General features: G+C 33.4%; 1 protein-coding gene and 1 non-coding gene across 7 annotated transcripts in view; one reads left to right on the top strand and one right to left on the bottom strand.

Moving 5' to 3' along the window:
- LOC128991839 (dystrophin) overlaps window positions 1-27,753 on the top strand; it is a 549,174-nt gene that overhangs the window by 399,248 nt on the left and 122,173 nt on the right. The window lies entirely within an intron of this gene.
- Trnay-gua (transfer RNA tyrosine (anticodon GUA)) lies at window positions 8,248-8,336 on the bottom strand. Its single transcript is given in 2 exon segments — window positions 8,248-8,283; window positions 8,300-8,336. It is a non-coding gene; the product is annotated as a tRNA-Tyr (tRNA).

Raw genomic sequence — 27,753 nt, forward strand, 5'->3', positions numbered from 1 at the left:
ATTATATATTTTATAATGGGTCCCCTCAGATATATCTAAAACTATGACGTGCAAGACGATGGAACCTTACTTGAAATGTTTTAAACATAACGACCGATTTTTTAGACAAGTAGTTTGACAATGTGTTTAGCAATTAGAGACTACTTCCTAACTTAAATGATTTAGCTAGCTAAGTTTAAATTTGTTATAATTGTACAACAATCTGGTAAATATTATACCAGAATCTTTGCATTGATGGAGCTTAGCGTGTAATAATTCGTAGCTTGAATATACATGCTCAATATCTACTATGACATATAGCATATTTTATTTTCTCTCTATATGTGTTGTTACTTTCTTGTGTAATTTAGTGATGGTGTGAGTGTGAGAGTGGGTAATTAAGTTGTGATCATTGCATTTACTTCAATATTCTTCAAGTATTTACACCCCAATCAACTTGGATAAGTTCAAAAATCTATTAGCTAACAAAAAAGTGCATAATTGGTGCGAAAAGAACATTGATATATTGACAATCTAATCTCTGAGTATTCTGTGTATTTTTGTCATATCTTCCTAACTGCTCAGTTAACCGAGTCCAAGTCTTTTATAGCAAAGCGATGTCTAGGAAGACCGCTGAATAATATTTCAAGATAAACAAACTGTAGCCCCAGCATTTTATATTGGCGAACTTATCCACTCAAAGTTTGCCAATAAAGGTGCACGATCTTTGCGAACTGCAGCTTGGTGTTTACAACAAAGTGTTTCGGTTTTTAATCGCAGCGCGAAGATTTGTTCTGTGTAAATGGGTAAAAACAACTGTGATTGCGTTAATGGTCTGAATGAAGCAGATTTGGATGGTAGTCGACGTTAATAATTGAGTGGAAATTTAAAAGCTGGTCGATTTATATTGTAGTGTTGAGTCGTAGGTTAAGCGTGGTATTGCGACCTGTAACATTATACGCTACAGCAATATGAATAAAACATAACGTATGGAATTGTGCTGACTGGGGACAAATTGTAAGTACAGGAAACTGTGCAGTGTTTCAGTAAAATACTCTTTGTGATCTTATTTTGTTATCGGTGTTCATAAACCCAAGAGGTTAGTTAAGTTTCATATCGTTCTCGGCAACAAAATCGAATGGAGTTAATACATAGGTTTTGAAAACAGGTAAATTTGAATCTGCCAATATATATTTTGCATCTTAAATGCTTTAATTTAAAACTTGTTATGTTTGTCTGTAAATATGTTAGTCTAGTTGATCTTAAATAATGTTTTGGGATAAATAAAAACCAAATTTTACGTTATATTTATTTGATAAGGAAGAAAATTACAATTTTCTTGTTAAATCTATACCATTACCAGGAAACACATGAAATTCATGATTGAATTCTGTTGATTTAATAATGGGCCAATGGGTTGGTTAGCTGCCATAAAACTCAATCTAAACATGATAATGGATTTTTGTTACATAGGTTTTGTTAAGATGCATGTTCTCCCGTGACTATAGTTGTTAGTATAAAGGAAATAAAGTTACTCTCTGACCTTTTGACAAACTTACACATATCAGTTAATACATGGTGCGTGGTGAGTCCTATCCTTTAATTTTAGATTTCTCCTATAGCTTCTTAGTTACGAATCACAATTTTTTAATTACTTCCATAGCAAATTATGTTATAATCTACAAAACATAATTGTTGTACGTGTCACTTGGACGAAGTGGACGTCAACACAACAAGAAGCTCAATATCGTCATTGTCTCCGGATGAACGCTCGGTCCGTGACAAATGATGAGGACAAGATTGATAAATCTGTTACAAGATTGATATCTTTGCAATAGGACGTCCTCGTTTTCACTGTCGTCCTTCGGTACTATCACTCCACGGGTTATTGGAAGTGAGAATCGCTTGTCTCCAAAACTTGCAACTTCTGGCAACACTGTGAAACCTAATCTCATACATTCCATACATTTAACACTCAACTTTTAGTAATACTTTAATTGCGTTTATACTCCTCCTATTTAGTCGACGTAGTTTATTTAATACTTTATACTTCTTTATACTTTTTCAATGAAATGGTGACCATTCAAAGTAGGGTATTTTAAGCCAAGTATGAATGGCGATGAGTGTAGGATGAGTGGCGCGATCTTGTAGTCTTGTTAGTGACTAAGGCCGACTTATTCCTTAGACACTGCTGTTAATGGCCCATACAGCTAATGTCAACTAAGGGACCTACAGTTTATAGTGGAATCCGAACCACACTTTTGCCTTGGTATATACGAATTGGTATATACTGCGAAAAGTCGTAGTATTCACTCGTGTGGACATAAATTCACACCAGGGAGTATCGCATCCACAGTGCATGCCTATAAATATCCACAATTCGTAACCTCCTAGTAGCCGGATTACAGGATGACGCCACCCGTCTCCTAATCGTAAAAACATAAGAATAGAAAAGAAATGTGATTTACATGATTCGGTTAGTTTCAATATTCCTGGTTTTGATTGTAATGTTTCTTATAAATAAGTGTAACTATTCAAAAACCTGTCTATTACTTGGTTTTCATGACTTGCAATCTATGATTGTTTCCAGTTGCATCTAGTTTTAACCTTTTCTTTAGTCGAATTGTAACCTTTTCTTTGATGTTCCAGGTATGAACTGATTCTGAACGATCTTTTTACTCGTACTTGGGTAAGTTTTTGTTAATCTAATAATAGTATTTCTCTGTTTTGAGTTTTAAAATTAAAATATAACTAGTTTACAATCCAACTATATGCAATCCGCTTAAACATTTAAAAATATAATTTGTTTATATTCGGTTTGTGAATTCAAATTTAAAACACAATTAAATTTAAATTAACGGGTTTAAAACTTAAGAAATTGCATTTTCTCAAAGTTGATAGGATTACAGCTTAAGCTTTTAGTGGAGCAAAGTTAAGCCATAAATAATGATCACTTATTTCTGCGTCCACAAGGCGATAGGCTGGGATTATTTGTCCTACTTATTATTTACTCTTGCCAATTTGATAGAACTCATCAAATTCACATATTTAGCAATTGAAAAATGTTTATAATGTTTTCCACTTATACTTTATAATTAATAATTACAGTGATTTAAATAGCGCCAAATCCATAATTGACGTTTAAATGCACTCATCTCAAAATGTAGTCCTACTGTCATCAGGTCGGATATCATTAGGTCGGGATGTCATCACACAAATCTGATGATTGCGATTGCTGCATCTGTGATTACCAGTTGATTAGTAAATCGCAGCGATTACCAACGACGCGGTAGCTCATATACTTCCTCGTCGATTGCATAATACCGTCTGCTAAATCATATTTGGTGGCTTAATTATTGATTGGTTCTGGCTTTTCTAGTAATATTCACGATTATTTACTCATATAGTTAAAGCAATGGATTTTGGAGTTTCTTTTTATTTAATGCAGGCTGAAAAGTATAGCCAAAGTAACATTTAAGAGGCAGGACTAAATAAATAATTTCGAAATATTTTCCTATTTAATTAAAGTGTTTTATCATTTTGAACTAAAAATGTACTTCTATTTTACTTTGAAAGTCCAACCATAGCTCTAGTTTTGAATAATCGCAATTTGAATTCATTTGGATACTAATTAAACGAGTTAGTTATTTTTTTTCCTCTCCATAATTTTAATTAATCGAATCTCTGCGTTAGACGGACATCCTTCTGGAGCTGAGAATGTCAATGCAGACCTGATTGTCGTTGACAGTTCGTCTGTTACACAAACACAACAAGTCAATTAAATACTTTACAGTAAATGAACATAATCGATTTTCTTTAAATGATCTAAAAATTGCAAAACTTACATTGTAAAATGGCCATTATTCATCTACATCTACACCAGTCTGCCTATAATTAATTACTCAATAACGAACACCTAAATGTACAGTTTAAAGGCACTTCTAAGAGGATATCCTGAAACAGCACAACACACAGCGTTGACAGATAGTCTTGTATTGTGATCTGTAGCAGTTAATCTTGCTAAGCTTCTCCTCACAAGTGACTACTAGTCCTTCACACTGTGTAATTTTACTGATTTACTTAGTGTTGGAGACAAAATTAAAACAAAATAGTTTGCAAATTAAGAAGAATTGGTTTTGGTTTAGTTTGAATTTTCCTGAATAACCTGAATACTCAATTTTCGTGTTATTGCCCTCAAAGACTATCACGATTATCAAGATGTTATACTGAATTTGCTATTTTTAAATTATTGATGAGTTCCGTGGTTGTCTAAAACAAATAAATTAGGTATAAACTCTGTGCATTGCAATTTAAAGTGCATTAATGTAATGCTATAATTATTCCATGTAACCAACACAATAAAAAAATCTGATTTTATTTGAAAGTGTAGCTATTAATAATAATAATAATAATATTAATAATTATTGTGCGGAGTTTTTTATTTATTTTTTGTCTTCATGATGACACGTGATGAGTTTTCAATCGATGGCGATTAATATTTTATTGTTTACTACCAATTAACTAAACATTATTATTTACCACGATCAATCTTTTTTCACTCTGTTATAACAATGGTCAGCGATTACACAATGAAAATATGTGAAGAGTACACAACCTTTTAGTCTGTTCCAAACAAGTATGTTTTAACGTCTTTGAAATAACGTCTTTTGAACGTCTTTGAAAATAACGCCTTTGAAATACTTCAAGCTGCAAAGTCGGTAATGCAGGGAAAATGTGAACACTTTTGAAAATTATACGAATTTAGACCTTAACTACATTATCACTTCTCATTAGAACGTCAGTAGAGGACCGAGCAGTTAATGGCTCCGGCCTCATGCAAGGGTAGAAGCTGCCAATTTGTCTCTGACGATACAAGGATAACGCTGTTACAAGGGTGTGATAGGTTAAGTGGGGAGTTGCCACAAGTCTTGGCTTCACAGTCCAGTCATGAATTTGATCAAACTAGTTCTTACCTTTACAGTTTAGTCACGAATAAAACTCAAAATCGATCTAGTACAAAGTGGGCAATCTGGAAGATAACCTTAAAAATCTACTTCTCAATTGTTACTCCATGATACATTTTCTGCAAGTAAAAGATTGGCTAAGTATGTAGTCTATTAGGTCTATTAACAATCGTTTTGTTTGATGACTTCTATTTTTCATAAGTGTTTTCGTACTTTTATTAGGTCTTAACTTTAGCGGACTATTATTTAGAAAAATGTAACAATTAATAATATTTTAGAAAAGTTAGCCACTGTTTTTTTTTCTGGTATTCAACCATCAAACTATGATCATTTATAAACTGCTGATGGTATCATTAGTCAACTGTATAATACATAGCTACTAAACCACTGATGAGGTAGTGATGCATCCGTATTCCGTTAATTCCGATCATCATCAGTGATTTGCTCATCATTGCTTTTCATCATATCATCAGAATTAGTACTTTTGACTCTGATATGTTATATTAATTACCTTGCATCCTAGATTATATCGACCTTTATTAGATTTTCTATCACCATTGTAGGCCCTAATTTCTAAAAATATCGTGTACTAGAGGTTCACATATATACAGTTAATAATAGTGTTATGCACAGATTTCAGTAAAACTTCTGACAAATTTCTCTCGTATGGGATTTGAACTTATGTTGACATGGATGATGACAGTTAAATGTGTTATGCAATAGTTTACAGCAGCCAACTCTGATAGGTAAAATATTTAAACACGGAATAAAAAAGTTATATTACTTTTGTTGCGACTTTTACTATATTCTCAGGCGTTACTAAAGACCGTGTTACCCCGAGCATGTAACTCCGCTGTAGGCTTAAGTAGTTTAACCCAGAGTCACAGTAAGATAGTATCTAGTGTTGTACCCGCATTGCTTGAAATTAAACCAGGGATTACATTGTGGCCTAAACACGGCGTGCGGTTGTTTAGCGAACCGAACACTGCAGCTACTTTCATATGCTTAAAACATATAACATAACCTTGATTTGTTGTGGAATATAGTATTAAGTGTGGTGTGCAACGATTATTGTAATGGCTGTACGAGGAATAAAATGTAAATAAACTTTTTTGATGAATTCATTATAATGCTTTTATTGCTGTAATATGTTCGAAAGACATGTATAGCATGTAATGGCTTTATAGTTAATGGTAATATATAGTTATTTGTGTAACTAGAGGGCAAAGTGCAGCAAAGGCAATTCGCACTCGTGTTACACATTATATTTTGCCTACAGTTGAAGCATAGAAATAATTAGTCTTTCAAACTCTGTACAACACGTTTTTTATTAGGTTAAATCCAAACATTGGACGAAATGGGAAACGCTGCACCAGCTGATCGTAGTCATGGGTGTTACGAACTTATTTCCAAGCGTACACGGATTACGTGCATAAAGCATGTTGTTTCGTGTTGTTTGGTTGGAATACTGGTGTGCGTCAAAGTAAAAACCGTGCGCCAAAGTAAGGCTTTCTGTACTATAATCTGTGCAAGGAAGCCCACTTTGTGAGTAGGAACACTTCAGGACTGATAAAACTCCAACAATTCAAATTGGTAAAGTTGGGGTTTAAAGAGACAAAAATGATCTTAAAATTGGACATCAAAAACCAAATATAGCAAATTCAATGTTACTACAATTATTAAATGTTGAACGTAATATAAACTGTTACGACTGGCAAATGTATACCAATAGTTGTCAATACACTGCAATATCAGGTACATTGTTTTCTAACTACAAACAACGCGTTGAATCAAATATTTACACTGGAGTGGTCGACTTTGTATGTGTGCGTGTGATTGGAAATGCATAGCTGTTTAGTATTGTTAGATATAATACTATTGAAACAGGTGTTAACATATTAGAATTTACATTTTTAGTTATATTTTTTCATCCTAGTTACCTGAAGTAGGATCATCTCACTTTAATCTACACTCATATCCTTCACTCATATTTAGGATAAAATACGAACATAGGTGTCGTCCCCATCTCAAATAATTGATAATTGATTACTGATAATAGTATTTCATCAGTAAAAATCTATAACTCATCCATAGCGTGTCTTTGAACTCGTTCATTCTGATAACTTCATTTTAAATCTTTTTTTACTTTTTATCTGGATGATCACGCATAGCATCCACTCTATACATATACAGTCTTATAAGAAACAGGTCAAGGCGAATCAAAATCGCGTACATTCCAATACCTTTTGAAATTAATACGAACTCCTTCAACTGTTTACAATGTGCAATTTAGAGGTGAGATTTCCCGTTCCAACCCAAGGACAAAATCTGTAAGAAAATTTTTTACCAAAAATATATACAAATCACACCGTACTTGGCCACTCCCGCAGCCCTGTAAGGCAACGGCAGGACGCCGATCTGATGTTATCTCCATATTAATTAAATCTCGCTACATCAGCCTTACACAGCTCCCCCCTCCCCCCCCCCCCCTAACCACCTAACCTAACCTAACCGACACCGCAACCCCAGTCGCTTCATGACATTCAATTTTCACTTTCAAACTGTTCCTTGGTGCAAATTCGTCTTAATTTTCGTTTAGGTGAATTTTGACTGATTTGTTAAATTTCATAAAAAAGTTTCTGTGGCTGTGAAATATGGATAAACGTGTGTAAAGATGACACTATCTGTGTACTTTATGACTATGCCTTCTTTTGTGTATAAGCTAATAAACCACAACTAATATTAAGGTTGACTACTATTAGATTTAAAAGCAAATCGGTATATTTTTATAACGAATCAGGCTTTTAAAGAGTACAGAAGCTATAAAATGGATTGTTACATGATATTTGTTTAGTTCCTCTTGGTCACCTTCATAACACATTTTTAAGACAAAATACTATAATTACTATAATTTCATTCACAATTTTGATCATTAAATGTTCGACCAACTAAGAGACCCAATGCAAAAACGATATATTACAAAATTAGGTACGGTAATCAAACAAATGTTCTTAGCATTTTTAATCGGCTATCTTCCAACCAAAAGAAGTAAATTTAACCGTTTCATTTTGTATTAACAACAATTTGTTTCAGAGTGAAATAACCTAACGCAATTAAAACATAACCAATACACCGTAATAAAAAATAAATTCTATGTCTTAAAACATGTCAAAAAATTACATTTCCCGTTATAAAAAATAGTTTTGAACAAGATTTGTAACAAATAACACTGAGAAAGTATAACTAAAATCAATTTAGAGCCAAAACAAATAAATATTGCAAGTTTTGCCGAGCAAAAAGTTTGTCCTTCGAGCCGGATTTGAACCAGCGACCTATGGATGCCTGCTATCTTGCCTCTACAGTCCACCGCTCTACCAACTGAGCTATCGAAGGAGGGTGATGGGGAGCGGCTTACTTCACCTACTTGATGTAAAGCTTTCACTCTACTGAATTTCATTGTGCGTCTGGCTTAGTGGATATTTAATTTTACCATTATTTTCAGAAGGGATGGTCAGTTAAATTAAAGATTTAAATCTATGTTGTGTCGATTTTAGTTTATAATATTATCTTCGTTAACATGTTTGTGCAATAATGAGTAAACATTTATTAAAAATAACAGTTTAATTCTAATAATAGAATTTGCTGCTTTTTATGAACTCAAAATAACTAAACAACCTAAAAAAACTGTGTGGAGAGAAAATACATTTCTCTGGCCTTGTGTGTCAAATATTTTTGAGTAACCTAAAAAATTTGCTTCTCACGAGGTTTAACTTCTTTCCTAGCAATTGTCTAAAATGTTAGTACAGTACTAGAAACTTCTCAAAGCGGCTTTTGTTGGATAGGTTTATGGCAATAGTGTGTGTTGCCACATACCATTCTCGTCATGTTTAAATTGGTGGTGGTTAAAACAATATACCAAACAGCTGATGTTGGAAATCGTTCAATCTTCCACTGCAGCACATACAAGCTTTGTTTATCGATTGTCAAAGATCAGTCAAACAAATACACCGTGAAACGGGTCTTGCTTGCTTCAGTAGCATTACACTTAAACTTTTCAAAATATTTTCTAAATTTGTGATTCAGAAGTATCCAATTTAGAAAATCACCTATCTACCGAACAAACAATTTCATAACATCTAAGTAATCATTTATTGACTCTAAATGGATTTTAATTAAATATTTATTTGTTTGTGCAAGTTAAATATTTTCCTGTAGTGAATATAACACACAATATTACATCTATACATTTATTTCTCCCCTTCGTCACGATGTTGCAATTCCGTAGGTCTTAATACTTTACGTTTTGATGTAAATTCTTACCATCAGTTAGTTTAAATGCAAGTTTTCTATTGTAAAACCTTAAATAAAAACCAAAAGGAAACTTAAAATAGCAGGAAAACGTGTTTTACATTTTGATAATAGTACATTTTAGCCATAGTTTTCTTGCTAGAGGTGCACTTCGGATTGAAAGGGTGCCATGGTAGAATACTCGTGTTTAAATGTACAGGAGTAGTTCCAGTGGAAGCTTTCTGTAATTAACTTCAACTTCTTCTCACTTCTCACTCGTCGATCAATCTAACCACTTTCGCGTTTTTCCTCTCACATGACAACTTCCCTACCCTTGGTTGTGAAATGCTGTATTTTTGTAGTCTTACGGAGCGTTATACTTGTATTTATTCAAATTAGTTGCGATACATGTAAAATCATTGGATATTGATTGTTGAGTATAATTCAACAGAAAGGTCTGTTAAAGGTCTGTAGACCTTTAATATTGGGTTTGCAATTATTCATTCACTGCTAGAAAATACGCTGAAAAGATTGACAAAATGTGCGAGTTTAGTTTTGTTTACTAGTTTAACGTGTCGGTATACAGTATTAGCCTTATACTAATAGGTCTATAAACAGTAAACCAAGGTTAAGTAAATACATTTTGGTTTTGCTTAGCATGAAGTATTTAACTAGAGAACTAGATCAGGAGAATGTGTAAGAGTTTTTTGCATCAATCGCTTATTTTGGAAGCTGTCTATTCTATGATAGCTTCTTTTTGCGTACACACACAAGACAAACGAAAAAATAAGTGCTGTATAGACCTTTTGCATATTGCCCAGATGTTAAGTACAGTATAATTAATTTTTGTCCAGTTCGCTAGGCACGAGCCCGGGATTGTTTTTCACATTACTTTAGGTTAGACCTAGGGGTTGTGGAATTATCACTTATAGGTGATTTGGCGGGATTCGAACCAGGTACCTCAGGGACCTAAGTCCCGCGCTCTAACCACCCCAGCTCGCTAACCCAATAACTTTAAAATATGTAAAAACCACACTCCCCTGTCAATATAAAATCAAGTTGCGTAGTCACAAAATAACCTCGTGAAAAATCTCTTCCTGGAGAAAACAAATTAGAAAGCAACCATCTTTACCGTTTTATTAAAATAACTTCCCTTCGAGTGCTGTAATCTATGGGGGAACGTGGGCAAATCTTCCAATCTAAGGTATCTTTAAATTCCTAACCTCTTATCGCGTGTTAGTCAGTAACGCACCTTGTTTCCAAGTTACTTAATTGCACCACTCATTAAGGGAGGTTGTAGCACCGCTGTGAAACTGCTGCAGACATCGACAATCTTACTTGTTCTTTTGTAATTTTTCGAAAAAGTTTCCTCTTAAACTAGTTTTGTGACATCATGGATCATGGAATTTCCATAGTAATGCGTTTATTTAGACCATTATTAATAAAGGTGTTGCATAATAATGTGCAATCAAAAGGTTAGTCTCTTTGATGGGTTATCAAAAAGTGACGAATAAAGAAAAAAGTCTAGGTTTGGACCGTTCCCTTGCATGAACGTAAAAAATCCACTGACTGAAATCTAAAATAACAAAGATTGCCTATTAGGTAGGATTCGTATTTTAAGTGTTTACTAAAAATACTTATTTAAGGATATTACTATAAAGTAATATTAAGGTACTATATTATTAATGTAAATAAAATGTTATGAAAATTGAGTTACATATAACTAAGGGTAAGGATTCACCTCAATGATAAACTGTACGAGCCCCAGTTTCTTATAGAAATACAGCTAAGTTTTCTGAGAATCTATTTAATAAAACATAAATAGGCCTACTATTAAATTACTAACATTAAAAAAACTGAGGTGCCTTTTGCAATTACATATTTTTAGTGCGGTTTTTTGGAATCTCGTCTACAAGTGGTTATTCGAAAACGTATAAAGACTTTCACTCAAGCAAATGCTTTATTAAATTATCTTTTACCAGAAATAAGCTACTAATCAGGAGGTCACTACAATTGGAGATACATACAGTATAGTATAAAATATCCCCGGGCTATGTAGGCACTATGTAGGACCATAGGACTAAGCTAAATTAGTATTGTATAATTATTTACTTTTTGTGGTAATTTAATGTGTCATTGGTCTGTAGAAAAGGGTCATATTAGTACAACCCAGTATGTAGTGTGAAAGTGGTGTCAATGCAATGTGAGGGTGTGAAGGAGAGGTTGGACTTATCGCTGTGTAAGGCCAGATTAATTAATATGGAGATAACATATTGTGTTCCTCCCCTCTCTAGCAGACAGCACATGTGGTGTGTGTTCTTATTACATTCTAGAAAATCACACATATTATTTGCATGTTCATTTTTTACACACTAGGTCACTAGGACATTAACATTTTAAAGTACTGTAGACGAATACAAGATTTAGCCTTGATTATTTCTTGTCTCCTCCGGAATTATTTTTGTCAGTAGTTCTGAAATTGTAGAAAATCATTATCTGAATTTAGCTATCACAGCTACCTTTTACGCATGTTTTCATAATTTTACTACGCATACCGTAACACAATCGGGAAGTTATTTAGAACACCTAGTGATAAACAAATCAAATATGTAGTTGAAAATGATCAAACATGAAGAGCTGATATACGAGAAAACTCAGTTGGATCTATGCATTAGTTATGAACCTTTTAGAAAATGGTAGTGTACAGCCTATTGTTGCACTAAACCTCACTAACCGTTTTCATCCCATTCGTCACTATACCGATATTTATAGGGTAATATTTCCACATGACAGCCTTAATGTACATAGTTCTTCATGTAACAGTTCTGATTTTGGGGAAATTCCCAACCAAAATATGTTTAAACAAGTCAATTCGACGAATGGAAGAAGAAATGGGAAATTATTTACACGAAAATGGATTGCTTTCAACGAATTTCCCATAAAGTGAATTATGATAATTTTTCTTGTTACAGTGAACTGAATAAGACATATAGTAGCTAAGAAATTTACACTTTGTCTGCTCTGATAGAGTACAAGTACTTAACATAGTTTGGGTAACTTCAAGTATAAGTACGGTGGAGAAATTTGCTTAGTCTACAGGTTTGCCGTACGTACACAATTTTATGCAGCTTGTTTATGCAATTATTTAATTCGTACTTGCAGCATTCAACAGTAATCTAATCATTTCAATTAAACTCGTGTTATATTTTAGTTTTACTTTTTGTGAATTTATTTAATAACAAACAGGTGTAAAAGACTCTTGCCACCCTTATTTAGATAAGAGTTTTTAAACGACAAAATCGTTGGTATATTATTGTGGTTTAATATCACAAACGTCCGCCTAAACCGATATCGAAATTACCTCTTTCGCTGTAGTTTACCCAAAAGTATTCAGATATTAATAGAATGTTTTGCGCGAACAACGGCAAAAATGTGAGATCAGTTGGGTCGGCGGAAATTGGAATTCACATTCTGTGCTTCTAAATCGCGGCGTTTCCTCCCGCTGGAGCTGTTATTTAACTATGTCTAGCTGCGAAAATGTTCGCTTCGAAAAACTGTTTGTGATGGTGTGGGTGCTTATTTGTGCAAGTGCACAGGTAGTTCGAAATCGAGCGTGATTCTAGCTCAGAAACTATGGAGGTTATAGGGTTATTGTAAAGTATTTCCATAAGGTTTCATGGAGTTTCGATCTGGGATTTGACTGCATAATCTAGTATACAAAGGTACATAGCACGTATACACTTGCTAATCCGGCACGTTTGAAACAATCGGATCACTGAGTTCCGTTCAAAAACAGCAGTATTTGCGTGGGTAGAGGAAATTTAATAAGGACAAGTAGTACATCAATTGTTGTTTTAAAAGCGCCCAAAGCCTTTTTTCGTGGAGAGAATCCCGATACAAAAACAGTTCTTGTTGAGGAGACATACTGTTTTGTTATACTTGATCAAATTACCCAAACCACAGTCAATAAAGTTATACTACTCTACTGTCTGTGACAAAACCTTAAGATGTCTCCGAACCGAGTTAACAGGACGTAATTACCACATAACAAATGTCCACTGGTGGTTGGCTGGATTTGAACTCAACAACAGAACACATGTTCTAACCAGTAGGGACATCGAAAAACTCTATTTAAATAGTATTGAGTATACGTAAGGTTTAATTTATACGCAAGAATACGATCATACATAAAGTTTGAGTACGTAAAGAGTATACGGGAGGTCAGGAAAGACCATAGTGAACTCTCAAATTTGCTTGATATATGGACAGCTAGATGTGTAAGTATATACACCTTTTTCATTCAATTACGATCTAATGGCTTACTTATCTGTCTGGTAGCCTTTACATCAATCGACTACTTGCACATCTGCGATACGTAGCAGCGTTTTCAAAGACGAAGGACACAAACGGAGGACGCAAAAGAGTTTTGTGTGTTTCACAATGACTCTGCGAGAGAGCGCCGTAATGAGGCCTTTTGACATGATAATGTTGTACGCTCGGATTAACTCAAGACGATTTTTTTAATCTTTGTAAGCCTCTTTACATATTAATGTTTGTATAGGTCAAATGTCAATTTCGTTTCGTCGTTTACTCTTTCTGCAACCGTTTAAAATCTTATTATCTCTAATCGAAATTAGAGTGAGTCATGGTCACTGTTATATATATATACGTGATTGTTTTTTACCTTTATTGTGGTTGTATTATCGTTATAAGATTCACCGTCGAAAGTAAAACTTCTTTATGCTCTGGACCATCATGTAAATAAACTAATGTAGCTAAGAGCAACTAATTCCACAAACAATGAATTACAGGTAAATTTGTAATAGGTTCGGGTTAACCTTCACTAAATTAAAAATCAATTAATCTAAATATTTATCGATGCACTACTATTTTGTAGAAAATAACCATAGTTTCATGAAATAATTTACAATTTGGATGATTTGTTTGTTTTGCAAGACAACACGTCCGTCTGTTCCGACGCCAATGAACAGTTTTTATTCAGTTAAGAGTCCAGCGTTGGTGTTTTGCTTGTAAACTAATTTGATTGGTTATTTGTGTTTGTTTTGGTATTTGCCAACGCTCGATAACACTAATACTCACCAGTTTTCCTTAAAATACATATTTTTTGTAGCAAGCAAAAGTTTGATGGATTTGCTGTCATGTCATAAGACGTGGGCTTATTTGTTTTCAACGTAAAGTCTATTTTAATATAGCAAACCATACCTGTACTAAATGTAATTTATTCTTACATATAGTGTTTATTGCTGTTTTTATTGATTGGAAAATTGTCAATTATAAGGTGTTATATGACTAAGTTAATATAGTTATTCGAATTTAACCACGGGATAAACTAAGACCGTTCTTTATTCTTTTATTTTACTGATGCTACGAACACATTACAAGTAATTTAACTACTACAACAACAAGGGCAACATATCTATATTTGGTAGCAAGATATTTTTATTATTTTAGAAAACCCTTTAAAATATACCCCCACCGAAGTTTCGTATTTGTATCTAAACCTCTAATAAATCTAATTAAAACTAAATTAAGTGTTTCTTAATGTAATTAACACTTACATTAAGTTTTTCTTTAAAATCAAAGTATAGTTGCAACGAACCCCATGTGCATTTATGTAAATCGGTTCTCTAAACCAGGTACATTTTATTTTCAACAGTAAAAAAGAATTTGAGCTTTCTCATTTGTACGAGGGCGTCAAAATAGAGTAGTGGTTCGCGGAGAGCTGTTAAGTTAATGACCCTCATTCGCCTTTTTGTTCTTCAACTCTGGCATTATACACGCGAAACAGATGTAAACGTGCTAAATGCGAGAAAATTGTTGAAACGATGCACTGTGACACAACACGGGTCGTTTCATTATGTAGGCTTCATGTTTCGATCAAACTGATTAGGTGGCAATTACGGGTACTTAAGTATTATACCGACCAAACCGATTGTAATTAGGATTTTAATTGGTTTAAATAACAAAATATTACCAACATAACCTATCCTAAACTAACCTAACATATCCTAACCTAACCTAACTTAACCTAACCTATCCTATCCTAATCTATCCTATCCTAACCTATCCTATCTTATCCTAACCTAATATCCATCCTAACCTAACCTTTCCTAACCTAACCTATCCTATCCTATCCTAACCTAACCTAACCTAACCTAACATATCCTAACCTAACCTATCCTATTCTATCCTAACCTAACCTAACCTAACCTAACATATCCTAACCTAACCCATCCTATCCTATTGGATGAACTATTAGGGGCGATTGGTATAGCCTAATACGTACAAACATTTTGTATAATTGCTTATATTTTTAAAACAATTCATTTCTATTGTAGCTTATATTAATACTTTTCTTTTAAATGGTGACCATACACTGGTAGGTATTTGAAGCCAAGTATGAATGGAGATGAGTGTAGACATTGTGAAATGTTAAGTTTATACATGTTGTTCAATAGAAACTGTGCACGTGTAAAGATCTTTATAAAAATTTATTTACGTTTGTAATCGGTTTACAATGAGGTTGTGTTTACTTGGGTACATTAGCTTTATCAATGACGTGACAAACTGTTCAGAGGACTGTGTGGACCCGGCTGATTGTATTTGTCCATATTAACGTATGGCTATAGCCGTGCCCATATGGGACTGACTAATAGACTATCATCGCTCTCTCATTAGCCACTGGCGGTCGTGTAGTGGGCATAACTACGTACTTAATCAACTAATTCTTCTTTAACACCATTCATCAGTTTTCAGTTTATAAAAATATGTTTACAAAAATAATCTTTTGATATGGAACACATTTCGTATGTGTTTAGCAGGGCACGATTATCGCAAAAGTCCAAGAGATGCGTCTGTGATGTTTAAAAGACTTTTTTGTTAAGTGCATTATGCAAATCGATCTTTTGTTCAGACCTTCTTCGTTTTTAGTAAGGTAAACATTCTGAATCAAAATCTCCTTCAAAATTCACTTTAATATTACGTAGCCCCGTAAACCTCAACTCACTTTTAGTTTTTACAGATTTCACTTACAAAGTTGTAGATTGCTTGATGTTCAGTAAAGTAATATTTTGTACACATACCAGAAGCTGTTTGTTACAAAAATTAAACACCAATTTATATAAGTATTGATGGTTTCTGCACTAAGGTGATACAAAGAGGGGCTAATGTTACTGAACTAAATATCCACTATGAATTTTATATGTTTTTGTTCCGGAACAAAATCTGTTGACTCGTGAAGAATTTGCTCAAAGGTTATGGTTATCAGGCACCACCTTACACTGGTAAAATCTTAATCTATTGTTTCATATTGAAGTAAATTAATTTAAGCTGGCAAGAAAACATTCATCTGCACTTGTGATGTTTTCCTAATGCATTGAGTTTACTTTACAAACACAACGTTAGGCAACAGTTGAACGCACATTTACTAGATGCACATGCAATACAGCAAACAGTTGCATAGTTGCTTTGTTACTTGAGTAGGGTAATGCACTTGTAGGATCACATTAGCTTTGTCTAGTCCTACAACCTCACCCAGCTTACAGTACTTGTAGTGACAATCAGAAATAAAATGAGCGTTCGAAAAAAAATATTTTCAGGTGGACTTCCTTATCTGTTGGCACACACAACAGAATGGAAATATCGACTATTCGATTGTTTCATTCGATATATCGTTTGGTTAGTCGGGTTAGGTCAACTTTACCTATCTAACCAAATGATATATCGAATAATCTATATATCAATCGATATTTTCATTCGGTTGTCTGTGCCATCAGATATGGAAGTCCATCCTCATTTTCTAAGGGAGCTACGTCGAACAATCCTAACAGCGGAGGAATCGTACATTACACATTAACAGTTGAATGAACTGGTAAAACAACAAGTAGTTGTCAAGATGTCCGACTCTGTTTACTCAGTTACGGTTGTAGTGGTGACATTAATGGAGGAGAGTTGGAAGCCGGTTTGACTGAATGTTGGCTCTCGCCCAGACATCAACATACAGTGACATTGACCGGTCAGGGCGTCTGTGAACAAGGCGAGAATGAAAATATGTCATGTAAAATACGTATTTGTAACTGATAAAAGAATATTGGATTTCTATAGTTTGGAAATGTTAACAATTGAATTTTTCCCGTCTCAATTTGCCAAGCCCATGCGGAAATGCTTTTAGGGTAAGTGGTCAAAACCCATGCTTTGACATTATGTGAGGCAGAGAAAAAATTCCAATTCCTACACTGTATGCAGAGTGCATGAGCAATGAGCATCTGTTGAAATTTACTTATGAAAAAGATTATTTCGCCATCAGTTTCGCACTAAGGTGTTATAAACAGCAATAATGCTTCCTGAAAACAAATTCTAAATGTTAGTACGAATATTGATAGGTTGATTATATTGTTGATTAACGGGAATATTGAAATAATCTTTTTTTTCCTGAGAGTCATTCTAAGCTGTGCAACTTTCATATTTATTGTAGCTGAAATTGAATGCATCTTGCTTGAGAAGGGCAATTACTGAAATTATATCATTAGCAGTAAATGAGGTTGCACATGCAAAAGGACTCAAGGCTCGCTAATTGTAAGACGAGCCTTACATTTAACGTCTTTGCACTGAAGTGTTTTAAATGCTTAGCAAAGGCTTAAAGACTTATTTACTAGTTTCAGGCCTTGTCGTTGTTTTAAATTGTATGGATGAGCCGAGATATTGTTTATTTTCTTTAAAGCCTTATATTTCTTTGGTAAACAAGGGAAGGTGAAATGCATTATGCTTTATGAGTATTTTACAGTTTTTTTTTTTTTAGTTTGCGATCTTTTTACACCGAGTCTGTAAATATTTTGGTTAATTTTTATGATTTGGGGTTTTTTTAAGCAGTAAAATATTGTTGGTCATACTAGTTTTTAGGATAATGGTGTTTCTATATATGCACCAAAATGAAGTTGCCTGACACAACAAATTGATAGTAACATGTTAATTATATGCAATTAAATTTCCTTAATAGTAGATAAAATGCAATATTCGTTTTGTACTTGTTATTAATTTTTTTTATATAACAAGGCTATTTTATTGTTCGTATTTTATCATAAGGTTGGCTAATTTTCCGTCTCAAAGCAATAATAAGGATCAAAATTCAAAACCAAACTAAAGTAACTATTAAGAGACAACAATGGAAGCTTGAGCCGTTCTAATAGGATTGGTCACTTGTTCTTATTTTGTTTAGCTCTTCTAATCGCCTTAGTTTACAACGAGACGAGAACTATTTTATCTCAGCTTTTATAATGTTTTGTCTTGAGCATTCTTATATATTTCATAGCATTTAATGTGGAAGGGGATAATATAATCGTCACAATTTATAAAACTGTGGACAATTCTGAACCTTTTTGGCTTGAGTGAAATTATTTTGGATTTCTTGTGTTGGGACCGACATTTGGAGCGCAGCCAGAGTCTGTGCTGACCACATCCGTGGGTACAACATTGGTATTGGTATTGTGGAACACAGGACCATGGTCAGTGGTCGTATAGGGTGACGGATGATTGTACAGAATACTAAATATGGAGGGTGAGATTAAATAGCGATTCATACAGTTAATTTTCTCTCAATGTAAAGTAATGGAGGTCAATTCAAGGTTGAGTTAAAAAGGTGTTGAAGGACGGAGGAAAATAATTGGAAATAGGTTCGTGTTTAATTATAAAATGTCGTGAAGTGGTAGACAAAAGGCAAAGGAAATTTATAAAACCGCTCCAGGAAAATTATGTTTTGTTTATCAATACTACAATGTAGTAAGATTGTGTTTCTGTTAGGGTTTGATTTATTTGGATTCATATTTTAAAACTCTACTGTTTGGTAAACATGAAAGTAAAGTACTGCTACGGTTTTGTCAGATTAGTTAACCAAAGGTTACTATAGCGATAAGATAGTGTATGTCTCGAGCAAGGCGTTATAAGCCAGCCACCTTTGGCTTAAAAGACACTGCCACTACTAAGTGTGTGTTAAATTATGCACTAAAGTAAGCAGTCGTAGGATAGAACTCATAGTACTCATGTAGTACTCATGTGTCATTTAACTCATAGTAATCATCCATTACATTTACGTAAAATTCAATTATTTTATTGCTCTGTAAAAAACTGTTAACATTTAATTACTTGAATGCATTTTTATTAATTATAATTGATTCGTACGAAACAATAAACCATGTGGCTAAAACTACTCAACGAACTAGTACTCACATTGAATATTTTTACACAATTACTACATTCAAGCATTAATAAATACTTCACTTTTCCAACAGTAGTAAACATGCATCTCACACATTCAATGCTAATAGTGAAGTGTAAATAGGCCACTTGAGATGTCCCATGACTCGGTGGTTGACCAAATATGCGTTGCCTACGTCACACGCCGCGCTACGGTGTCAGTAATAAAGGATATTATCACGGTGAACGGATGCATTTAATTTCCTGAACCTAACTCGACTGGTAGCGCATGTTTTCCCATATTTTCCCGCGTCTATTTGACTCTTATGGTTGGACTTGTTTACAAGAGGTATTAAACGAGTACATGTTCGTACTATTTGACACCTATTAGAATGTTGAAATTGGGTATGATGAATTTATGAAAAATTTACTAGAAATGTTTTAATATACAGTTCGTTTATGCTTTGTGCGGAATTTCTTTACTATTTTGCAATGGAATAAACTGTGTTTCATAACAGCCTAAAGTCGAAATGTTGTTGGATAAGATCATTAGTTACCAATTGTATCTAGGTCTAGAAACAACCCAGCTTGACATCATACCAGGAACCTTTAGATTTGGAGGCCAGGTCAACAAACTCGACCAACTAGAAAACTAGTTTTTGTTAAATTAAAATGTTGTATTCCTTGGATGTCCTATTTTTAAACCATTACGGTATTGGTTTTCTCTAACTATAGTTTAGTACTTGTATATGAATGTAACACAACATCTCTTGGCAAGTACAGTTACAGTTTGAGATAGAAAATACATTACCACATGCAAATGAAACAGAATATTTTAAAGATAAATAACATTACAGGACAATGGTTTATTTGTAGACAAAGGTCGTGGTGCTCTAGTTTCGTGAGTGTTTTATTACTGTTTAATTCAAATGTTTTCTACCATTGTCGAATCAAAATAAATTTATTAAAGTATAACTTATTTTATTTCTTCATGGATATAAACACTAGTTAATCATTCATTACGCTCCTGTGGCAGATTAATTATTATATTTTAACAATTTTCTAATACATTATACATTATTAAAAATAATTGACACAATAAATTCAATTAACACCGGTATACAAATTCACTTTCCTATCAAACAATACCAAAATATTCGGTAATAACTTATCGTAGAAATTCATTGAAGCAGCAAAAAACATTTAAGCCAAGTGTTATGGAACCATTTCAAAACAAAGCGGAGCAGAATCTTAGGCAGAAATTATAATATTCTATTTATAATAACTTAATTAACTAATTACAACTCCGTATGGTTACAAATGCAAAACAGTTGTTGTAATTTTTAATACTATTCGCAGTACTTAGGAAATTTATTAAGTATTTCAGATTGTTAAGATATAATTTATTATTTTCTATCGACAACTAAGCAGGATTGTCACCAATATTATTCCTTCCTACTACTTATGCGGGACAGGTGCCTAAGCTGAGTGGATGCTTATAGGTTAAGTGGGTACATGTGGGGATGAATTCCACTTACCTCCCCTTACATATTATCAATGTATTCTGCATACGAAGAAAGACAATTTCCATTCACTTATTTTAACATTATCATGTGGCATGACTTGCCTGCCTTTAAATATAATTCGAGTAATAATGTTTTAGTTCGTCACTCTAACAAAGGATGGAATAAAACAAACCCCTTAGTTAATAGGCAAATACCTCCATACGCAGCAAGCCTGTGGACTCAGCTAATTTTTATTTGCTCCTGGTTGGATTCTTACTAAACTATTACTATATAGTGAAGAACTTGAAGTTTTAGAAGCTCAGATGTAAATATTTCAATCAACAAAGCCCTTAAGTCCATTCCCTAATATCACCAGAGATGCAAAGTCTACGGTACTCTGTCGGTTTATTAGAAAACAAAAGTCTTTATGGTGAGACTTAAGTATTGGAAAACCCCCTTCTCTAACAGCCACACAGCCGTAAGTCAGGCACCATCATTACATTGGTTCTGATCTGTTATAATGTAAATTGTATTTTTGTTTCAATAGAAATATCTCGTTAACACATTTTCCCAAAAACTGCAGAGCAACACAATGTTTACCAATGCCAAACGAAAAGCAAATGCTCATTTTTTATCTCGTTAAAAAGATTTGTTGAAGTCTGAACAAAAATAATCATTAAAAAACATTTACTGTGTATTTTTTCAGTAGAGTTTTCATTTTGAATTGAGCAGGATTGCACACTATTCATATTTTGCTAAAAACAATATCTTGATTTTCAAAATAGGTCAAACAGAGCCGGAAATCATCCCCTAAATGCAGATGGATCTTCCCTTAAGATTTTAGTTTAAAATATGCATAAAAATGTCCTTAGTTTTGTAATATTATTTATTTTATGATCCTTAATCATTGATCCCTACCATTGCTTAAAACAATGTCTTCTGTTTTCATTTTATATGCGTAGTTCAAAAACACTTTGGTGCTTCTTGGTAAGTTAATGGCTTTTCTGCATTCATAGTTTTAATCGAAAGTATGTGTTATACTTACAAGCCTTTAGCACAATATATGCCTTTTGCACTCATAACGAATATTCCGATAATGTAACAATCAAAAGAAAAAGACGTTTTATACTTACCGTGTTTAAAATAACTGAACATGACTCTAGATTGTATATTGTATTGAATGGTATCGGAGCTATAGTAATCAGTTAATGAAAGCAGAAAGCTTTATTTTACCTACAACCCACCGCTTAACCGGAATTATTAATTAAATCTGTACCAACGAGTACACGTCCTAATGATATCAACTGATTTTTAATTATATTTAATCAGTCCGAACAATGAGATATTTAATTAACTATTTGGAACATTACGCTTGCACGTCACCTATTGTTTGCACATTTGCGTTGTAATCGTTTTTTATTGGATTATTTTTGAAAATAAATATATTTTTTGTTACTGTACTCAGGTGCACTTATTCAAATATGACTGGAATAAAGAACTAAGTTTATTATTATTTTTTTTTTTTAATTATTAACTTATGAAACCAATTTAGCTGCTTGTTGTATCCAATCAATGAATGGGTAACTAAACTTACCATTTTGATTTTTAAATTGTAGTTAGTTTTGGAATGGAGTACGTGTTTTAAATTATACCACCAATAAAAACTGCTTAAATAAATTACAGATTTAATTTGAATACACAAAATATTTTGCCAAGCTATACTAAATGTCAATTAATTGTAAATTATAGCACCTTTTATATGCTATCAAATACCATAGCTTCAATTGTTGTTGAAAGTTGATTTGTACTTGCTCACTGATAGTAAGTTCCACTCACCATCAATTTTATATTTGTCTAAAACATTGGTTAAAGCTGGTCAATATGGATGGGAGGTCTATTGTCTACTCTGGTAACTAAATGTCTATTTTTTTAAATCACACACATTATTTATCGATTTCAAAAAAGTGCTAATGTTTAAAGATTGGCATCTAACATTCGACAGTATAAAGTTTAACCTAAGTTATTAAAGTAGTCTAATATATTTGTAATAATATTCTTTTTTTCAGGTAATGCCGTTTTCCTGACTGTTGTAATCTCCTATATGTAAGTGGTATTTTATATATTTTTTCTAGCAATACAAAAACTTCGAGCTTATCATTTTCATGCACACGTGATGTGTTGAGGATTTCTAAAGTTATTTCTTTTCCGTATTTTAGGAGCGAAGATAGATAATACGAAGTTTTTTCCAAATTTGTTGACAGAATAAGCCTGCTAAGGGCACATTTAAGTTTTTAACTTTTTAGGTTTTTTAAGTAAAGAATAGATTTTTGAAAATCAACTATATTTTGTGGGTACGATGACAAAATGTTGTCCTGTACATTCAATGGAATAACGATTAGATTTCTTAGGTACGAGCAAACTATTTCAGTCGCAATTCAGTTTCCACAGTTTATACAGTTTAATATCATTATTATTTACTATGAATTATATTTTAATGCCATTACTGCACACAATTTTCTATTTACTTATTTTACAATTGGATTGAATTAATTAACTTAAGTAATTAACTTGTATCGATTATGATTTTTAGGCAGAAAACGAATCGAGCTGTATAAATGTTTATTACTTTTCACTAAATGGCTGCATAACGTTTACCTATTTTCATTTTTGATAAATTCTTTCTAGCTAATAATGAACATTCAAGAAAAATCTGTATTTAAAAGAAATATTATTAAATTTCATGCAAAGTTCCATCGATTTTTCAAATATCCCCACTCCACCGTACATTGGAGACAGAAGACAGCTTTTCCCGCGTTTATGACTGCCATTGGCCTTATCTGTTTCTATATACGCTGTTCTGGCAGTGCTAAACCGTTATGAATGTACCCAATGTGTGGTATATCTGGTGGAGGTCGCTGTACTCTTGGTGTCAGCTGAATCTGCATCTTACACGTGGCTAAGCCACATAGTATAACTACTCCTGAATATTATAAAAGATTTCCGTTGTCAATTATATCCTAACGGTTATAAATGCAGTTGTGAAACTGTGCGATTTATCTGTAGTAAAGTGGATTGTGTTCATCTTAAATTAAATAACTCAAAGAATAAGTTGGGAATCATAGACTATTTACTGAATGCTAAATCTAGCTCTAATCAAAGTTAGCATCATATTTTTGGATAGTAAAGTTGATTTTAATAATAACTTAGAGCTCGTAAGGGACAATCGTTCACTATTTGGCTCACTGTCCGTGTCGTAGCTTTACAACCTCATTATATGATTCGAATCCTTTTCCCAGTCGAACCGACAGTAGTTGTACTTACCTATATTTGTGAAAATTTGTTTTTCAAAGCCCACAAATTACGGGTAGAGTTAAATTTCAACTTTGTAACAGTTAGAAACTGGTTGGCACTCTTCTGAAGATTGAATTTGTTATTTATAACAAGAAATATCGTTAGAGCCTTTCACAGGTAACGAGTTGGTCTCGAGGTAGAGTGCATGGCTCTGATCCCCAAGGTCACTGGTTCGAATCCCACCAATCACTAAGCTAAGTCGCCGTCCTAGTCCTAGCCTGAAGTAACGTAAAACTGCTATTAGAGCGCACCCTGACTTGAATCTAGTACATACATGATAGGAGCCTTTCAGCAAATTCCAAACTTGTTTCATCCAAAACAATCACCATTCATACGAGTACTGTATATTGTATAATCATCTATATATTAATTTGAAACTGTTTTTCTTTGTCACAGCTATTTTGAGAGAACGGCTGGGCGTAGAAACTCGGTAGAGGTGTCTAAAGAAAGGTCTCGGTCTGTAGATGAGCCATCAAAAGAGAAACATTGTGAATTTCCTTGGGGCTCTGCTCCCGTGGCCTTTAAATTCCCATCCCATGTTATTCTTATGGAGGAAAACGGGGGTTTTGTCAGAGCACATTTGAGAGAACGGCTGGGTGTAGAAACTTGGTAGGGGTCTCTAAAGAAAGGTCTTGGTCTGTAGATGAGCCATCAAAAGAGGAAAGAGGTGAACTCCCTTGGGGCTCTGCCCTAGAAGCCAAAGAACACAACCAAGTAAAAGAAATAGAAATAATGTTTTTTTACACTAAAAACACTAAAAAAACAAGATCATCTTTTTGAAAAAAGATAAGGTATTTACATAAGATTTTGATTATATCTAACTGTTGTGTAGATCGTGAGTACATATTTCCATAATATTTGAGTCGCGTTTAATGCTTCGCAATTGCTCGAATTCGAGCAACGGGTACACTAGTCTTGTATTATTGTGTTTACACCTTACGATTACTACTACCACAAACCAAACGTTTTCCCAGCGAACCTGTGCTAGCCACAGTTTGCTGTATGGGGATCGTGTAATCATTTTCCAATGGAATGCCAGTGTAAACGTGGCGTACAGAATGGTGCGAAAACGGAAATTAAACTCGTCCGTTAAAGTGATAATGCTCTCCGCTCTTTACAACCCGCGGCGTAAAGTAGTTCTGCGCGTACGTGCTGCGGCCGCGGCGTTAATGTAATTTGATTAAATTCATATTCAATACCGTGTATTCTGAGACTATTTACCTATTGTTACGTCACCGGTTTGTTTTTGTTGTTAAAACTTAAGTTTATTTAATACCATGAAATTTGCACCGATCTTCTTTTGAGCATGAATTAGAATTTCACTGCCCTACTGTACTATTTTTATTTTTTCCATCGCTGCACTGACACTGTACTGGTAATGCGTTTGTTCTATCGACATTCAAAACTTAACATGATTTTTTATTTTTGCAGCACTCGTATGATACCCGCATGCATCTTATCATTGTCATGAATTTGAATTTCACTATGTTACTCTACTCTTTTCCGTTCACCTTTACATTAAAATAATACTGAACGGAAAAGTAGTTTACTTCATCTATTTTCTAAATACTTTCTAAATACATGGTTTTTATTCCGTCGTAAACTACTTTTTTATGTGATTTTGACGTATAAACCATTGAATGTTGAGAAGCAAAGAGTTTTGTAAAGGTCTACCCTAATACCTCGTTTTACATAAATAACATTGTACATAAAAGCTCATGTTTTACCCACGAGTCATTTTTTTACAATTTTACCATCCACGTGTTCTCCTATACCACTATGTAATCACTCTGGTCACATTTTTGTTGCCTAATTACTGTTTGCCGATTTAAATCAAATCAATTACCCCAGAGTAATTAGTAATTGATTGGGTCTTGCGTCAGTAACCCAACACTTTTATGTTGTCCAGTGTAATTGGAATACCAGCCTCCGTTACTATTGCATCCCTACAGACTCTAACCTATTTGATTCATCATGTCTAATACAACTGGTTTAGGCTAAGTTATTTATTTACTGGTTTGTGATTAGTGGAAATAGAAAGGCAGCCTTTCGCTATCGATGTCAAAATTAGTTTTGTCAGATTTAGAGTGGAGTTATAAGTCTTTGTTTAACCCAAGCGAAGTTGGCAGAATCTTAGGCCCAAGTTTTGGTTTGATGGATAACATACAACTTTCTAAACTGAAGCTCTACATTGTAGTCCCAGTAAACAGCTACTGCCCTTAGCTACAGGACCGTCGTGTTATTATATATTTTATTTAATACCAATAATTCCCTTTTTAAATTACTTTAAAGTTTGTTCGACTTACTACTATCGCCTTCTTTGGTTATTTATTTTATAGCGCCCAATGGTTTAGAATGATAATGAATTTAGGTTATACATTTATTTCAGTAAAAGTATCGCTTGTTTATAAATCCACTACCACACTTGCGTTGAATAAAATAGGTATTTAAACATTTTTATATGACAAATACGTATAAAATACTTATTTTAAAAGGTTAGGTACGTTAAAATAATTACGAAAAATCAACCCAAGTCTAAAACTTTATCTATTCCATTGTTCCTCCAATGCGTCACAGTAAAACGATGTTTACAGCAAACATTCATTGAAACAATGCAATACTTGCTTGTTTTTTCAACAAAAAGCCAGATTTCCCACTAATTAATTGGACTAAGTCAATTACAGGTGAACTAATTGCTTCGATATAACGTCGATCGTGTCTCGGTTTTGTGTCACATTTTATCCGTCAATTTTGTTTGTTTTTATTACATTTAGACTTTTGTTTATCAATAAATATCAAACTGTAAACATTGAAATTCGTTTGGTGAAAGTGTTGACTTTTGAATTATTCAGCCCGTTATGTTTTCTATTATGTGTTATCATTGGTAGTTTACTCACAATAATTAAAGTTGTTGGTAGAAGTTGTGTTGAGAGCATCGTACGGTAATTTTTTTAACCTTTGAGTTGTTTAACTCCCTTTTATTTTGAACTTTATAGTAATTACAAAGATTAACGTATGTATTGTGGATTTAAAAATATATTTATTATATTTATCACTTAAATTTAAAGGTTTCTTAAAAATTATTTCCCCAGCATTTATTTTTACAAATAATTTAATCTTCTTCGTAAGACCTTAGTGAATGGGAAGATATGAAGTAATTTTATACAATTAAATTTTATTTTCTATGGAATATGATTTTTTTGGAGAGACAAAATGTCTAATAGCTCAACTTATCTGTGAAGGTTTAGCTAAGATTTTTATCATGAAGCTTTCAAATCTTAAGCGTATTCTGAGAGGCAATCATCTATACCCTGAAATGTCTGTGACAGCTTGCCCTAGATCTGCTCAATAAATGTGTAATCCAGATATAATGTCTTGATATTGAAGCAATTGACACTTTATTGCGCCTTAAATAGTATACGTATAATTTTATTATTTTGCCCGTTTCTATTTTCTAT

The sequence above is a fragment of the Macrosteles quadrilineatus genome, unplaced genomic scaffold (assembly GCF_028750875.1).
Source record: "Macrosteles quadrilineatus isolate MER2022 unplaced genomic scaffold, UCM_ALF_1.0 Scaffold_4__1_contigs__length_99947679, whole genome shotgun sequence".
NCBI classification, from domain to species: Eukaryota; Metazoa; Arthropoda; class Insecta; order Hemiptera; family Cicadellidae; genus Macrosteles; species Macrosteles quadrilineatus.